The 15,911-nt window shown below is 39.5% G+C and overlaps 1 protein-coding gene and 1 long non-coding RNA gene across 21 annotated transcripts in view; one reads left to right on the forward strand and one right to left on the reverse strand.

Annotated features, from left to right (window-relative positions):
• Positions 1-10,746, forward strand: part of LOC139364231 (uncharacterized) — a 34,162-nt gene extending 23,416 nt beyond the window's left edge. The window contains exon 3 of the long non-coding RNA XR_011625679.1: positions 10,352-10,746. This is a non-coding gene — a long non-coding RNA (uncharacterized lncRNA). The remainder of the gene's footprint in view (positions 1-10,351) is intronic.
• LOC105495829 (neurexin 3) overlaps positions 1-15,911 on the reverse strand; it is a 1,710,602-nt gene that overhangs the window by 237,871 nt on the left and 1,456,820 nt on the right. The window lies entirely within an intron of this gene.

The following is a 15,911-nucleotide window of genomic DNA, read 5'->3' on the forward strand; positions in this document are numbered from 1 at the left end:
AGTTCTCCAAAATCTCTTTCTCTACCTCTTACTTGGCCTTTGACTCCAATGCTACATATCCAACTGCCTCCAAAGTATCTCTGCTTGCCTGTTTATCATCCCAAACATTAGAAAACCCCTCGTTTTCTCTTTCCTCCAAAGTCAGTTCCCTCTACATGAATTATCCACTTTGAGATATAAAATCATCAATTTTCCATTCATACAGGCATAAATTCTCTTTCTTCCAAGGTCTATTCAGCCATGCTGCCAGGGAGGTTCTTCCTTTAAAATGTCATCATCTTTTTACTGCACTCCAATGCCACTACCTTATGGTCTGTATAATCTCAGAGAACTAGCATCCTAATAAGGTTTCCCTTCACACTCACCCTGTTCTCATCCATCTTTGCTCATGTTCTTATATACTTTCCCATGGAGTCACATTTCTACTTAAAACACATGCATGGTTTCACATCACCAGGAAGACAAGTACTTGACATCAAAATACCCCAACAATCTAAATCTTTTTATTATATCATCAGTGTTTACACTCAATTTTTTTCAATATGTTTGTTATATTAAAGCTTTATTACTAACTATCATTCTATAACCCTTCTATTTCAGCCATATACATCATTCTCTGGACACTCCTTATACTGCCTGATTTCTTTCTGGAAATTATTCAATTGTGCCCCATATATATCCACATTTCTTCTTGGTTTATCCCCTTCTATTTATTTTTTGAAACCCAGCTAATGCCAAGCTAACTTTGTAAAGACTTCCAGAGCCAACTCCAGATGCAAGTAGGCCTTGCCTCCCATGAATATTTAAGACAATAACTTCCTTTCAGAGGTATACATCCAAATCACTTCATAGAGCTTTTTGAAAATAAACACACATGGTCCCCATGTCAGAACTAAGGAGCCTAGTTTCTGTGAACAACTTAAAAACCCACAGACCACTCAAATGGGCACTCATGATTAAGAAACTTTATAAAGACATTTATCTTTTCATGCATATGGTACTTGCTTTATCAGTAGACTGGGAGAGCTTCGAGGGCAAGAATTATGAACCTGTATTTGGTATCTCTTAGGCACCTACAAGACTGCCTGACATAGTAGAAGAATAAATATTTTATGGTTGATTCACTTTTATGAATACTGTATTCTGTGTAATTCTGAGTAAAAATCATATGAGAAGACACAAAGTCTGATTGCTATGACTTTGAGATGGTCCCTAAATAAGGAAAATGCTAAAAGAAGGTGTTTAATATAGGTACAATTAACTAGCAGTAGTTAATTCCTTCGGGTAGTTTTGGGTTTCGACATCACATAAAATCTCATGGTCAGAAGCTTGACAATAACAAGCAATGGGTAAAGGACTCCCTACTATTCAACAAATATTGCTGGCATAACTAGCTGGCCATATGCAGACGATTGAAACTGGACCCCTACACCTCTCACCATATACAAATATTATTCAAGATAGATTAAAAACTTACATGTGAGACCTAAAAATCATAAAAATCCTAGAAGAAAACCTAGGAAATACCATTTAGAATGTTGGCCTTGGCAAAGAATGTACAACTAAATCTCCAAAAGCAATTGCCACAAAAACAAAAATTAGTAAGTGGGACCTAATTAAACAAAAGACCTTTTGCACAGCAAAAGAAACTGTCAATAGAGTAAGCAGGTAACCTACAGAATGGAAGAAAATATTTGTAAACATTGCATTTAACAAAGGTCTAATATCTAGAATCCATAAGAAACTTAAACAATTCAACAAAAGAGTCAAATAACTCCATTAAAAACACGCAAAGAATATGAACAGACACTTCTCAAAAGAAGACATACATGCAGCCAGTGATTATATGAAAAAGTGGTCAATATCACTAATTAGAGAAATGCAAACCAAAACTACAATGAGATATCTCACACCAGTCAGAACGGCTATTACTAAAAAGTGAAAATCAAACAAACAAACAAACAAAAATAGATGTTGGAAAGGTCGCAGAGGAAAGGGAATGCTACACTGTTGGTGAGAATGTACATTAGTTCAGACACTGTTGAAAGCAGTTTGGAGATTTCCAAAAGAACTTAAAATGGTATTACCATTCGACTCAGCAATTCCATTACTAGGTTTATACCCAAAGGAATACAAGTTATTTTACCAAAAGAGATTCATGCACTTGTATGTTCATTGCAGTACTATTCACAATAGCAAAGACATACAATGAACCTAGGTGCCTATCAATGGTGGATTGGATAAAAAAAAAAGTGGTACATGTACACCATGGAATACTACACAGCCACAGAAAAGAAAAATGAATGAAATTATGTTCTTTTCAGTAACATGGATGCACCTGGAGGCAATTACCCTAAGTGAATTGATGTAGGAACAGAAAACCAAATACCACATATTCTCACTTGTAATTGCAAGCTAAACAATGAGTACTCATGAACATAAATATGTCAACAATAGACACTGGGGACTACGAGATGGGGAGGGAAGGCTTGAGGTTTGAAAATCTAACTGTTGACTACTATGCTCACTACCTGGGTGAGGGGATCATTCTTACACCAAATTTCAGTGGCACACAATCTATCCATGTAACAAACCTCCGGAGTCTAAAATAAGCATTAGAAAAATATAAAATGACCATCCATAATAAATAAATGAGTCTTATGGTCAGAAATATTGCTGGTAAACAGGAATATTATCTTACTTCTGCAAAATTAATCTTCAAAACTCATCAAAGACTACAAAGAAGTCTTCAATATTAAAAACCCAAGTAAACAGCAGAAAGTAAAAACTTCAATCAGTAGAAGAAAGCAATAAGGCTTTCATTTTCTTTCGCCTCCTGAGCCAAAGGAGTGTCATTTTCACTAGTCAGATCTTCATAAGCATGTTTTTTTGCTGCTATTCAGCTGCTATCTCTGAATCAGACATTAAAAATGACAATAATAATAATAATAATAATAATAATGGAGTCAGTGTTTTTATAATACTCAGTTCTCAAATTCCAGAAAACCTAGTTGATGTTATTTCCTAACCTGCAGTCAGTAAACAGATTGACCAACATCACTCTGACAGTTTCATTTTTCACCTTTACCTCATTGTCTCTTTCGACATCCCTTTCTCAAACGCAACTGGTTTTAGTCATATTCAAGTTAGGGGAAGACTCATCAGTGAGTGAAGTAGGAATTATTGCTTTTAACCAAAGATGTAAGATTAGAATATGGGTCTCTGTTTCTGCTAGTGGTCAATTTTGTGCATCTTCTCTATTCTTGATATTTGCCATTGACTACAGAAGACATAATATCTTAAATATATACATTTAATGCTTCAAAGTTTTATATTATTCCTTAACTACTCCTGGAAATTTAGTGGAATTTAGGAATGCAAAATGAATTCGCTTCTAAAAAGATGGTGAGATAATTGGTTAAACTAATCCTACTGCATATTTCTATGTGTGTATTGATGCACACTTTTGAAAAGCCATTGGGGAATAAGTGTCAAACAAGTGAAAATTTATTAATACCATTAAACCAGTAATTCTACCTCTGAATGTATTCTACAGGCATACAATCCAGGCAACAAACGCTCTTTATACAAAATTTTTTATTTTTTCATTTTGGCATATCCTTGAGACAGAAAACTTCCTTTAGCAGGAGCAATTCCTGGAGTGGACCTAGTTGAGACCAGTCAGTTACCAGCACTCGCAGCAGGTTGGGGAGTATGTGGGTCCCAGGTTTAATTGGGATGGATCTAGGCAATGCACCACAGTATCCTTTACAAGGATTGACTATCAGACCTATGAGATCAGGACTTGCTGTTTAAGGATTCTCTCCCAAGAAGGAAGATGTCAGCTACTACTTGAGGGCACATGGAAGTGGGTAGTATGAATTTTGCTCTGTAACAAACTAAGCGACATGACACAAATCTCTCCAATTTCTCTAGATGTTACTTTCCTCATCTATAAAAGAAGGAGTTAGACTATCCAACAGTAAATTCTCTAATCTTCCACTCCACTGATATTCAGGTCTGTGAATTTCAATGGCAGATCCCCACTGAACCCAAGGAATACATGGACACTTCACAGACATTTCTCAAGATTACCAAATCCCTTAACTCATTCTAGTTTTTTTAACTTTTATTTCAGGTTCAGGGGACATGTGCAGGTTAGGTATATAGGTAAATTGCATGTCATGGGGTTTTGGTGTACAGATTATTTTGTCACCCAGGTAATAAGCATAGTACTCCATAGGTAGTTTCTTTATCCTCTCCTGCTTTATTCCAAGTTTTAAATTCTTCCTTCTTGAGCCTGTTCTCCATTAACCTTGCTCTTTTTCTTCACTGACCCTTTTTCCTTGCTTCCTAATTCAAGATACTTGGTGAGACTGGAGATAGGGAAAAGCAGTCAGAAGAGCAGATGCACCAATTCTACTCCCCACCCATCATTTCTGTCTATCACCTAGTTGTGCCAAATGTACCTCTTAAAGATTTTCCACACATATCCTCTCTTCTTCACTCCAGCTGTTGCTCCCATGCTCCAACCTCTCTTCCATCATCCCCTTCCTGGATTACTGTAAAAGCCATGTAATTAATTTTCCAGGTTCCAGTTCTGGCTTCCCTCTAATCAATCCTTCTGTTTCCACAGCAATATTTCTAAAATGCAAATCTGACCTTGTCAGTTCTTTTCAAGAGCTCCTCATTGTCAATTGATTAACTCTAACTTCCTTGGTGTGACTAGTATGACTCTCAATGATCAAGTTCTATATTCCCTACTCATCCTTTACTTTTTCATACTGTGGGGTATGAATTCTTGCTCTCTTACTTACTAGCTATGAGTTAGTTAACCTCTCAGTGCCTCATTCTTAAGATGGGAATAATACCTCATAGAATCACTATAAAGATTAACTGTTTAATACTATAAAGATTAACTGTTTAATATGGTTTAGATGTGTCCCCACCGAAATCTCATCTTGAATTGTAGTTCCCATAATCCCCACATATTGTGGGAGGGACCCAGTGGGACATGATTGGATCATAGGGAGCCCAATGCTGTTCTTGTGATAGTGAGTGAGTTCTCATGAGATCTGATGGTTCTATAAGGGGCTTTTCTCCCCTTCACTCTGCAGTTCTCTCTCCTGCCGCAATGTGAAGGATGTGTTTGTTTCCCCTTCCACCATGATTGTAAGTTTCCTGAGGCCCCCCTAGCCATGTAGAACTGTGAGTCAAATAAACTTCTTTCCTTTATAAATTACCCAGTCTTGGCCAGTTTTTTATAGCAGTGTGAAAATGGACTAATACATACATACAGTACGCTTCCAAAAAGGACAAGCAAAATTGAGCTCTCAATCAAAGCTGGCTATTATTATCATTTTTTCTAAAATGGCTTTCTCTACTATGTCTAATGAACTCCTAGTCAACCTTCATCAGCCATCTCAAGTGTTAAATTTTCTGGTAGGAATTTGGTGAATATCTCAGTACTCTTCTCCCACTGCAATATCTTCTAAATTACTTAGGTACCTTGAAGATGCATTTATCATTATGCATTATACAATGCATTACATTTATTTCTTTACATTTTTGTCTTCCCATGTACGTATTCTCTAAGCTCCTTCAGGCGGACAGTAGAAACTCCCAAACTCTCAATCAGTGTTCACAGAATATATTAGTTATCTGTCACTAAGGGCTGATCTCTTGTTATCTTTAGGTAAAACACTGTGATGGCCCTGGAGATCCATTGTCACCACACTCCTAATTGCTTTGAATGGAGTGAGGCACTGTGGGACTCAGTCTGTCATCTTCCAAAAGAGAACACCCAGTCTAGTTTTAATACCTCCACTTCACTTTCATGGACCACTTGCTGCTATTGTTATTTTTTTCCTTTTTGGCCTACAAGTGGCTACAATGTTTCAATACTTCACTAGGCAGCTGCAGCTTTGGAAAGGAACTTACTTTATCCAAGAGCAGCCTGATAGGGCAGTTAGGAAAGAGTCATGTGAGTAGATGCCAGGGATTCTGGTAATGAAATCCCGCCAGTTTGTTATGGAAATAGAATACAATCTGCTTGCTGTGAGTATTTAATGTAACATTTTGCTGGGCACAGGAGAAGCAATTAGGCTGCTGAAAATTCAGTTCACGTTCCCCATAATTCAATAGTGACCACTGTTAGCAGTGCAAGATGTGACAGGATTGATAATTAATTTTGCATGAAATCAGTGTAATAAGAGAGAGAGAAAAGCAAGGAGGGAGTAGAAGAGGGAAGGAAGGAGATCTATATTCAGCAGTAGATCAAATGTTACTTCCAAAGATCTGATCATAACTTCCGCAGAGCCAGCTTCTGGGTAGAAGAACAATCCAGTCAAAATCCAATATTGAAAATGAGTTTCCATACTTTACACAGAAAAAAAAAAAAAGTTCATGAAGGCCATCTTTGGCCATGTCCTCTCTTCCTTCAGCTACAAACTAATTGGGCTTTGTTTACATTGATAAATAGGTGAACAGTAAGCTTATCTGAGGCCAGTAACAAATGCTGGGCCTTCTATTCCCTTTGTGCTTCTCCTCGAAGGAAATTCTTATTTCAAACACTTTGCATATGTGTGTTCTATCTCAACAGAACCATCACAGAGCTGAACTGCCTTGAAGCATCTCTTATCTGTTCATTCTGTTTTCTCTCAGATTTCAAAACTGACAATTTTGGAGGATTTACTGCTTTCCAAAGTTTCTAACAACCATAGCAGATAACTGTCCTAGTAGTCAGATAATTGGACATGAATTGCTATTGGAAAACAAAGCACGGACCTTTTGATACTGATATTCATCTATCCATCCATCTACTCGTAAAAATGCCAGTATTGGAAGAAAAAAGTGATTCCAACTAAGTCTAATGCTGGATTAACCACACTGTGGTGTGGTAGAGGCATCACCAGCTACCAACTTCTAGCATATTTCAGCCATGGTTTAGTGTGTTTCCTGCTAAGCTAAAATGAAAGGCTAACTTAGACAGAATGGTTTCTGATTTATCTTTGTCCCTAGGAGCTAGGCAATGTGAACCTGACTAGCTCTTGGTGGGCAAAAGGTAGTCAACACATACTGGGTGAAATAAGTAAGTATGTGTGTGCATTGGTTAATGAGCCAGTTAGTTAAGTCTTTTAGGATTTGGTAGTATTTGGGATCATATGGAATTTTAAAAGATCTTTGGGCAACACCTATTCACTGGTACAATTCTTGTCAATTACTTGTTATAAGAGAACCTAATGCTAATGTGAGTAATCTTTTTGCTACTTGAAGTTAAGAAGTGGTTTGGCTAAACAACGCAAAACAAGGACAGGGTCTGAGGAGCTGGAAGTGTACTTTGTGATGCTTGGGATATTCATAGATAGGAGAGAGGCAGCTTGGAATTAAGCTTTTTCCTCTTAGAGGCAGAACCATTGATTGAGATCTGAGCAAATCTTACATATATACCAATTAAAAATTGTACTCACTGTAACAATGATAACATAAAATAGTGGCATAAATGCCCCAAATTTTATCCTTTCACATTTAAACAGTTTAAGCATTATAGTTGAAGACTGATTCAGAAATTTCATCTGAGACTTCTATATTTTTTAACTTTGTGTTCTGGCACTCTTAATCATAACTTCCATCTTTAAGGTTACCTTATGATTAAATAGGCTTCTGAAGATCCAACCACTACATTCATAGTATGGGCAGCAAGAAGGACAAAGGATGTCCTCTGCACCGTAGTCAGATGCCTTTAAGCAGTCTTTCTGTATGTGCCACTCAACACTTTTGCATACCTGATACTTGTCAAACTTAAAGCAACATACCAGCTTGACTGTTAGAAAAGGTAATAAATGTTTTATTTTCTTTCTTACAAAACTAAGGCAGGGATATTGCCAAGACAATTGTAGATTTGGTTTGTTTTAGCATTTTATTTTTATTTTAAAATTATTATTATTTTAGAGACAGGATTTTGCTCTGTCATTTAGGCTGCAATGCAGTGGCTTGATCCTAGTTCACCGCAGCCTTGAACTCCTGGCTCAAGCGATCCACCTCAGCCTCCTGAGCAGCTGCGACTACAGGCATGTGCCACCACACCGGGCTAATTTTAAAATTGTTATATAGAGATGTAGGCCTCACTATGTTGCCCAGGCTGGTCTCAAACTCCTGGCCCCAAGCAACTCTGTTGCTTCAGCCTCCTAAAATGCTGTGATTACAGGCTTGAGCCACAGTGGCTTGTTGGGGATTTGTTAATAAGAAAAAGAGACAATGGATTTTCATGGGAATTGGCAGTTTCTTTTACATGATTACAGAAAGTTTGCCCCCCGCCTTTCCATCAGTTTGCCACCCTGTCTGACTGTCCTTTCCCCCTGGACTTTCTAGTCATCAGCAAAAAGATCACTGTACTGCAGAGGAAGGATATGTCCCTGGAGCAGCTCCTTATCCTCTAGAAGTGGGTTAGCCAGAGACACCTGACCAGCTCTTCAGAGTCTGAGAGTCCTCATGTACCGTTCACTGCCCTGGTTCAACTACTGAACCAATGAATTTCCTCCGAGCACTCACAAATGATTGAAAAAACCATAAATATAGGTGATAATAGTAATAGGGTGAAATACAAACAAAGACGGCAAAGAAGGGGAAAACATGTAGAATCTTTATGTTTCTGAGACTATAATTTACTAGGCATCGACATTGGCATTGATGTATCTGAATTTCTGATGCTTCTGTGGATTTAGACAAATCCAAATAATAGCATCACAGTTCAGTGTCTTATTACCATAGCACATTATATATTTTTCACAGCTTACTTTGATTTGCTATATGTTAACTAGACAGAAAATTTCCTAATTGCCTCAATAATTAATGTCAAAGAAATGACAACAGTACTATTTATTCATGACTTAGTATATTCCATGTATTGTGCTATGCATGATCCAGCTATATTTTAATTTAATCCTCAGATATTTTCCATTTTACAGATTAAACAAGTGCAACTTTCCCAATCTCACACAACTACTTGTGGAGCCAGGATTCCATATAGGCAATGTGAGTGCACATCCAAAACTTAAAACCACTGAACAATAATGCTTTCTGAAAGATAAGGAATTTCTTCATGAGCATTGGTGCTACTGAGAGGTGACAATGTGCTAGCATCCTTCACTCTCAGCGCCTCCTCGGCCTCCGCCTCCACTCTGGCAGCACTTGAGGAGCCCTTCAGCCCACCACTGCACTGTGGGAGCCCCTCTCTGAGCTGGCCGAGGCCAGAGTCGCTGCCCTCTGCTTGCCGGGACATGTGCAAGGAGAGGCGCGGGCAGGAACCAGGGGCGCTCACAGTTCAGCCTGAGTTCCGGCGGGCGCTGGTGCGGGCTCGGGGCCCCCACACTCAGAGCAGCCAGCGGGTGCCGCCAGCCCAGGGCAGAGAGGGGCTTAGCACCCGGGCCAGCGGCTGTGGAGGTTGCCCCGGGTCCCCCAGCAGGGCCGGCTCACATGCACAGTGCTGGAATTCTCTCCTGGCCTCAGCCACCTCCCCACAGGGCAGGGCTCATGACCTGCAGCCCGCCATGTACGAGCCCCCGCTCCCACGCGGCCCGAGCCTCCCTGTCGGGCGCCACCCCCTGCTCCGTGGTGCCTGTCCCATCAACCGCCCAAAGGCTGAGGAGTGCAGGTGCGGCTAGGGACTGGCGGGCAGCTCTGCCTGCAGCCCCGGTGCAGCATCCACTAGGTGAAGCCAGCTGGGCTCCTGAGTCTAGTGGGGACTTGGAGAACTTTTATGTCTAGCTAAGGGATTGTAAATACACCAATCAGTACTCTGTGTCTAGCTCAGGGTTTGTAAATACACCAGTCAGTACTCTGTATCTAGCTAACCTAGTGGGGACTTGGAGAACTTTTATGTCTAGCTAAGGGATTGTAAATACACCAATCAGCACTCTGTATCTAGCTCAGGGTTTGTAAATACACCAGTCAGTACTATGTATCTAGCTAACCTAGTGGGGACTTGGAGAACTTTTATGTCTAGCTAAGGGATTGTAAATACACCAATCAGCACTCTGTGTCTAGCTCAGGGTTTGTAAATACACCAGTCAGTACTATGTATCTAGCTAACCTAGTGGGGACTTGGAGAACTTTTCTGTCTGGTACTCTGTGTCTAGCTCAGGGATTGTAAACACACCAATCAGCACCCTATCAAAATGGACCAATCAGCAGGATGTGGGTGGGGCCAGATAAGGGACTAAAAGCAGGCTGCCCAAGCCAGCCAGCAGCAACCTGCTTGGTTCCCCTTCCACACTGTGGAAGGTTTGTTCTTTCGCTCTTTACAATAAATCTTGCTGCTGCTCACTCTTTGGGTCCATGCCGCCTTTATTAGCTGTAACAGTCCCCGCGAATGTCTGTAGCTTCACTCCTGAAGCCAGCGAGACCACGAACCTACCAGGAAGAATGAACAACTCCAGACACGCCACCTTTAAGAGCTGTAATGCTCACCACGAAGGTCTGCAGCTTCACTCCTGACAGCAAGACCACGAACCCACCAGAAGGAAGAAGCTCCAGAAACATCTGAACGTCTGAAGGAACAAACTCCAGACACACCATCTTTAAGAACTGTAACACTCACCACGAGGGTCCGCGGCTTCATTCTTGAAGTCAGCAAGACCAAGAACCCACCAATTCCAGACACACTATCTGGCTTGCTAGTCCTCCTCAACTTCCAGTACTTTTGAATCATTGTGTATAATTTGACCAACATTAAATCTTTTTAAATGATGTGTGTCTCCTTGGTTAGTTTTCACACAGTTATAGGTCGTAAACCATTTTTACCTTACCTTTCTCACTTAACATGTACTGTAAGCATTTTCTATAATATTTTACTTCTATCTTTTTAGCAACTGAGCCCTAAAGTCTGTCCATGTGTATGGACTGGTCTGTTGCTCCTTCACTTTTTAAAAGATAGAAAAATATAGTTACTACTAGTTGAAACTACATCCTGAATTTGACTTTCCAGAAGATGACGCATTCCATCATGAAATGGCCGGGTCTTTCCCCAGCAGCAGCAGTCCAACAAACTAACAGGTGACGATGCCCAAGTAGAAAACCCCATACTCTAGAAGGGTCTACATCATGTCCCACTGGCAAGTTGCTCTCTTCACGCAGTGAATTAATTTACACTATTTTCAGGCATTGGCAGCTATCTGTCCAGAACTTGCAGCATAAAGGGTACCTGGGCAATGTATTTGTCTTTAACTCTACAGAGGCTTTGATAAATGGGTGAACAATTAAACAAATGATTTCAGTATAAAAACTATTGTCTCTTTGCCCTGCTTCTTAAGGAAGGTGACATGGAAAGGGCTAGTGTGCCTCCTAAAAAAGGGCATGAGTCTTTTGGGAAAAATTCACTTAACTCCATTTAGAAGTAGTTTAAATTGCTAAGTCAACCAACACAAATATTGATGAAGCACCTGTAAGTATGAAATATTACACTAGGCAGTGCAGGAGATACCAGGAACATGAGAAATACTTTCTGACCTTCATATTTAAATAAAATGACATAGGTTTAGTAGCTAGTGCTGTGGCTGACACGTAGTAGCCAGTCAACAAATGCTAGTTTCTCTCCTGTCTTTCTTAAGGATTTTACAACTCAGTTGCAGGAAAAGGCCATAAACATGCAAACTGTTAAATACCACAACAAAATTTAAACAACCATATGAGGAATTTCACATGTTAATTGCCTAATACCACCACCTGAAGTTTATTAAGTGCTTCATAGTACTTCCTAACATGTAATGAACCCAGGTAACAATGTTTCTTTAAAAGGAAACTCTTAAAGGCTACTGTCTGCTTTGTTTTTTCTTTATTTTGTTTTGATTTTTCCTTTCTCTTAGTATCAGAATGCTGACTCTATCAGTTAGGCCATATCCAGATCATTATTATACTATACGTGACTCTATTTGCACATCTTTTTTTTTCATTATTATACTTTAACTTCTGGGATACATGTACAGAACGTGCAGGTTTGTTACATAGGTATGCACGTGCCATGGTAGTTTGCTGCACTCATCAACCTGTCATCTATATTAGGTATTTCTCCTAATGCTATCCCTCCCCTAACCTCCTACCCCCAGACAGGCCCCCGTGTGTGATGTTCCCCTCCCTGTGTCCATGTTTTCTCATTGTTCAACTCCCACATATGAGTGAGAACACGTGGTGTTTGGTTTTCTGTTCTTGTGTTAGTCTGCTGAGCAATTCAGTTCAAAAATCTCTCTACAAACTCCACGAAGTTAGATACTATATCTGGCATATTCGTTTTGGTATTCTTAAAGCTAATAAAGTGTCTGGTATACAGTATATGTACAATCAATATGTGATGACTGTATAAATTAATGAAATCCACACAGTGAAGGGAAAAATTGCACATTTTACTCTACGTAGTGATAAATAGGGATCAATAAGGGATGCCTAGTAAATAATCAGTCTCTATTACTTCCTCATTGAAGATATAATGATAATCCCTAATGAGTGTTGTCACAGTTAATTTGCTTTTTTCTTCCTAGTTGCATGTGGTAGAATTCCTCTTCTTGATTCAAAATCTTATTATTCCTCTTACTATGACGGTGATTCAAATATCAATCTATCAATTTGTTTATTCTCCAGACTTCTATTCAACAGGCTCTAGTTGTTGACATGCCATTCTAGGGCTCTAATCTCATGCCCTGCATCTAGGTTTTCTCCGAAAGAATATATATTCTGGTTTTGTGACTGTGGTAAGGAGCCCTTAACCTCTTTTGGTGGAATAAGCCACTTCTGGTTTAGAGTGTAGACTGATAATGGTTTTCCCATTTGGACATCCTTGGGACAGCAATCATTACCAGTCACTCTTTTGAATTTAGTGTCCTATGGTGAACATTTTCTCACGCGAACTCACCATAATGAGTCACAGTGAAGGAGACCTAGGGGTTAAAATGTGTGATTAAATACACTATGAAAAATGATCAGGAACTAGAATTGAAGTCTTCAGATTTGCAGTTCAATTTTTATTTCAACATGATGCATTACTGCTCTTTGAGGGATGGAGTCAATAAACATTGTAGATCTAGAGGAGAGGAAGATCATTTTGAGCTGAATTATATAGAACGTTTTGAAGCATATGAGTCTTAGAATTGGGTCTTGAAGTTTAAGGCCTAAATTGGAAATGGCTCATCAATAAACACTTTTTTTATTGCACCCCATGACAGACTTACATAAAGGTTTATTGTTTGTTTGTTTTTTTTTAAAGTATATGTAGGGAAAAAAAATCAACAAATAGGAACAGGTGTTTTTCAGTTTACATGTCTTTGGAATTGTGTCTCATTTCTATTTGGCATTTTAATTCGTTAACATATTGCCCCATGACAGAGAATACTAGAAGCGCCCCAGGCTGACTGGACCAGAGCCATTGCCAGGCCGGCTGGCAGCTAACCTAACACCAGGAAAAATTCATCAGCATCACCTTCCTTCCTATCCTTACCCACAACAAGTCTCTGCTTATCCCTACTAAAAATGGTGACACAGTGAAACTGAGGGGCAGCAGGAGAAGCCTTCCTGTACTTCAGTTTAAGTGAAGAAGGAAGATGACACTTCACAACACCAGAGAAATCAATTCCCCATCTCCAAGAACCTTGCCAAGTTCTGTAACTTTCCTAACCCTTTCTCCCTCCACTAATTCCATTCCTCATTTGTCCCCAGTCCAAATCTAATCCCAAAATTTCACAGCATTAGGTAGATATGAGGAAAGATAAAACAAATCATAAGCTTACCCTAAGGCCACCAAATTCTCAAACTCTCCCCTTTCCCATTATTTGCTTCAGAATCATTATATCAGTTGTACAAAATCTTGAACCATGCTCTTTCCAGAATCCTCATTACTTTCAGCAATGATTTTAAAGCAAATGTCAAGATAAAACACAGGCACTATGTTGAAAAGAAAAAGCTCAAAAACTCCAGGGATCTTTATCAAGAAAATCAGATGTTGACAGCTTTATAATATATAGTCAGAATGGTTCCACAAGGAAAAAAAATTACAGGATCATAAAGCCCTAGTCTACTATGAAAAACATTTGGTGGCCAAGCACGGTGATGGCTCACATCCGTAATCTCAGCACTTTTGGGAGACTGAGGCCGGTGGATCACTTCAGTCTAGGAGCTCTAGAGCAGCCTGGGCAACATAGTGAGACCCCGTCTTGACAAAAAATTAGCCAGGCATGGTGGCATATGCCTGTAGTTCCAGCTACTCAGGAGGCCAAGGTGGGAGGATGGCTTGAGCCCAAGACGGGAGAAAGGAAGTTGCAGTGAGCCAAGACTGCACCACTGCACTCCAGCCTGGGCAACAGAGTGAAATCCTGTCTCAAAAAAAAAAAAAAAAAAAAATTTGTAGATTAGCATTTAAATATGTGACTCAAATAGCTATTTTCTCTTTGGTCCTGAAAATGTTTATTCCCTCTGCTTTAATTATCTAAATTCCCCTTTCCCATGAGAAAAGACGTGTTCTTAGGGGGGAAAGAAAGAAAGAAATATCTAAGTTACAAGCAAATACTGAATTTCTCGACTTTCCCTGTGAGAGTTGGTGGCTTCTTACGTTATGTTTTTGGCAAAATCACTAGCATATTGCATCTGGAGCCATACAGTGTCTTCCTGTCTCTCTGGGGTTTAAATTCTACACATCACTGAATATTTCTTTAATTTTTTCCAAGTGTTAGAAGAGTGATTCATAGGCCAAGAGAAAAACACCTGTGTTTTCATTGGAAAAGATTATTTCTTTACAATTGGCTGGTACACTCAACTTTTTATATCAATGATATTAGAAAATAAAATTACAAATCTGCAATGTTTGTAAAGGTTGCTTTCTAAATTCTATTGTGTCCATTACCTACATAGACAGTTTCCCAATATTTTTGACTCCAAAGTCCAAAAATAGATACATTTTATTGTGACACAGGACAAATACACATACCCACAAGTGTATACAAATGCATGCACACATACACATAGGAATACATTCATGTGTAACTTACACAGAAGTTTCATTAACAATATTTATCCAATTTCTAAAGCAAAACTTGCCAGTCAAATGGATTACTTACAGCAGTGTAAGCTGTCATATACATCTGTTAATATACTGGCTCTGCTAAGATCCCCTTCCTCAGTTTTCTCCTAGTTAAATCCTCTGAATGCATCCACACTATTCTTCCTTTTTTTTTTTTTTTTTTTTTTTTTTGAGACTGAGTCTTGCTCTGTCGCCCAGGCTGGAGTGCGGTGGCGCAAACTCAGCTCACTGCAAGCTCTGCCTCCTGGGTTCACGCCTTTCTCCTGCCTCAGCCTCCCAAGTGGCTGGGACTACAGGCGCCCGCCACCACGCCTGGCTAATTTTTCTGTATTTTTAGTAGAGACGGGGTTTCACTGTGTTAGCCAGGATGGTCTCAATCTCCTGACCTCATGATCGGCCCATCTCGGCCTCCCAAAGTTCTGGGATTACAGGCGTGAGCCACCGCGCCCGGCCTGTCCACACTATTCTTTTCTGCCACACTGCCTAGAACAGTGGCACCCATGTATTAGACTGTAATTATCTACAGAGTTCCTTGAAAACCGTGACTCTGGATTACATACCTTGACATCCTTAATAATCAGAATATTCTACGGCATGTAATAGATGCTCAGTAAGTACCTGTGCACAAACCATTTATTAAAATTTCCAATATTAACAAAAATCAGTAAAACTGATGATCAATGAAAAGTTAAAAGCTATGAAAAAATCATAATGCCTTATAAAATCTAGTTCATGCAGAGATTTACTAGTAACTGTGACTCTCTGAGATGGCCCACACTGGTTGAAATGTGTCAAGTTAGTGCTGCTGTTCCCACTTTTGCATGCTCAGATAATGCCAGCAGCTACTGGTAAT

Source organism: Macaca nemestrina, chromosome 7, assembly GCF_043159975.1.
Source record: "Macaca nemestrina isolate mMacNem1 chromosome 7, mMacNem.hap1, whole genome shotgun sequence".
Taxonomy (NCBI): Eukaryota; Metazoa; Chordata; class Mammalia; order Primates; family Cercopithecidae; genus Macaca; species Macaca nemestrina.